We start from the raw sequence: 2792 nt of genomic DNA, 5'->3' as shown, positions 1-2792 counted from the left end.
TTCAATGCTATCTTCTGGAAGAAGAGTTAGGTCTCCAAAGCATGGGACTTCAAACAGGCCATTTAAACAGGCAGATTATCAATGACTAATGTACTCAATGGGAGGCCTACAGGTCAAGATATTCAGTGATTAAGTGGCCTTCGTACACCTTACAACTTTTCTGTAAGATAGTGTCAAATTTCTTACAGATTTTTTCAAATATCAAATATAAGAGAAAGCCTATTTTAAAAGTCTCTTAAGTATTTTCAGTGGTTTCTGAATTATCTGTAGGAAGCTCTTACTTACTTGTATAGAGTTTAATATATGTATCCACCATTAAATCCAAATTGTGTTTTATATCAAAATTTGTGTTAAGCGAAGCCAAGTTCCTTGACCTTTGGTCTGTCAAAGTGTTCCTCAGGTATGCTTTGAGACTCTTTCACCCATTTTATAGCGTTCAATCTCAACCTTCATCACAGGAAGAATACATAGGACCTTCAGCAATGCATTAACTTTAGGAAAAAACTTGATGTCTGGCAGATGAAGGGCTTCATAAATAGTGGACGGAAGTTCTATATCTTTCCCTCTGTGTTTCCACTTGATTCTGCAACAATGCAGCTCAGCAGAGAGCGTGTCAGGATTAGGTAAATCACTTTTGTACATGTCAGCACTATGCTCCTCTGATGTATTGAATTTGAGCTGTCCCCTGACAGACAGTACCAGAGATAAGCATTTAAGAGCTTTAAGGTGCTGTTCTGAGAATATACCTTTCAGTTCCTAAATAATGTGTTCCACTGTTGGAACACTTAGAGTTTCTTTATAGTAACTCTCAGAGGTTAGCTGAGATTCCAGGTTACTGTGCTGAGCTCTGCGAAATTTCCCTGGGAGTTTTATCAGAATATAAAGTTTGGTTGCCAAATTTGTGACTTCCTCAAACCAAAATTCATGATAAACCGGTATTTTCCATCACTTCATTTAGTGAATGCAGCACTGCACTCAAACTACTGGCTGCAAAGAAGACATCAGAAGTTTGCCCCTGAAGATTTTTCCCAAAGGCTCTTGTAAAAGATAGAACATTTTTAAGAACAACAATGGTAACAATGAAATCAAAATCTGTTACCGCAGCTCTCACAGACCTCTAGCATCCGTTTCTGCTGTGTTTTCAAACAGAACAGTGTGTTCACTGCCGTTGTCCCAGAGCACTTTCTCAGAACCTCTTCATCGGAACTGATCCGGCACTCCAGCAGTGCTTGAAGGTTATCAGGAGTAAAGAGACCTTCCGGGATTTCATCAGCTTCATGTTCATCCAGAGGTGTGTTCTGTTTTCCCATAAGAATCAAAATTTCAGATAAAGATTTTAAGTATTCTTTGTTTTCCTTCTCTTCAAGGGTTAAAGGTAAAATGTCTTCCTCCTGCTCTTCACCCCCTTCTACACTGGGCTTCTGAGCATTGCTGTTGTTTATTTCCTTATGTTTTCGTTCCTGTTCAGAAGTTTCATCAATTTTTTCTGTTTCAATGTCCTGATTTCATCTTCACTCAATTCTTTTACAAGTGTTTGGCACACAATCGATAATGTTTATTTAGTTGATCGGGGGTTTTATCTTCTAAGTCTGCTCTCCTACAATTCTCCACCCACTTCTGGCATCTGGCTGGAGCCCGCGGGAACCTGAAAAAAGCCAGGTCCGACTGCGTGCTCTTCCACGTGCAATTGGGGTCCTCGCAGAAGTTCGGCATCGCCGTCAGCCAGCCGGCCGGCCCAGCCCTCCCCTCCCCGCCTCCTCAGGGCAGCCCGCCAGCCCGTCGGGGGCCGGGGAGGGGACCCAGCCTGTTTTATAATCCACGGAGTCTTAGAATTATATCACCGAGTCAGGAGTCCGTTCTGTGCGGTCCCTAATGACGTCATCACTTCCGCTGAACTGCGTGCATGGTTGTTACTGTGGGTGTTGAGTTTCCATGCTGTTCAAATGCCTTTGGAAAGACACCCGATGATTTGGCATTGAAACTAAAGTTAATGTGTTCACAGAAAGGCACAGAACAGCAGTGGACTGCAAATCTGCTTTTAGAGAAGCAAATATTTGTCTTTGGAGGAATGACCAAAAATACATGTTTTCTTGCAAAGCAACAGCCAAGTGCTCAATGTTAAGAAAGCATTGCATCATAGTTTATTCAGCAACATTTTTTTTCCTTTCTTAGTGGTAAATGAAATAATGCTGCAACTTCCAATATATTGTATCTTAAATTTGTTGAAATACGATGTTTAATGACCTCAGTGATTGGTATAATTCCTCAGGATCATAAATCCTAAAATCAACACAGACGTAAATAAGAAGCAGATGGATCTATTTAAACCAGTCATCCAAAAAAAAACCCCCAAACCCACTGAAATTCAATGATTTTCCCCAGGATAGATCCAGAAGATATAGATAAGAAATAGTCATAGATAGATAAATATGTTCAGTACAATGATAGCTTGATTTTTGTCCCCTGAGAAATGGTAGATCCCATTCTATTGAGCACTCCCACCCAGGAAACCTGTTTATCTCATGTTTACATCCTCAGAGGGATGGATGAGAACAGGTTAGAGAGGGAAAGAAGAGTGCTGTCAATGGTCTGCACGGGAAAAGAGGGAGCTATTGAGGTTGGATGCATGTGCAGCATGAAGAGGAAACATGCGTGGAAATTCACTGACAGTCTCAGCCTATGTTCCCGGCCCTGTGCTGGGTGGCTGGTACTCTGTGTTTTCACCCTTCATCATTAATTGACTCATTCACCAAGTACTTAAACTGAGTGCTTGTCATCTCCCGGGCTTACTG

The 2792-nt window shown here is 41.4% G+C and overlaps 1 pseudogene; it reads right to left on the bottom strand.

Annotated features, from left to right (window-relative positions):
• Window positions 1-235: 235 nt before the first annotated feature.
• On the bottom strand, window positions 236-1713 carry LOC103088576 (52 kDa repressor of the inhibitor of the protein kinase pseudogene; annotated as a pseudogene).
• Window positions 1714-2792: the final 1079 nt, after the last annotated feature.

The sequence above is a fragment of the Lipotes vexillifer genome, unplaced genomic scaffold (assembly GCF_000442215.2).
Source record: "Lipotes vexillifer unplaced genomic scaffold, Lipotes_vexillifer_v1.1 scaffold602, whole genome shotgun sequence".
NCBI classification, from domain to species: Eukaryota; Metazoa; Chordata; class Mammalia; order Artiodactyla; family Lipotidae; genus Lipotes; species Lipotes vexillifer.
This window is presented reverse-complemented; position numbering and strand designations above follow the sequence as displayed.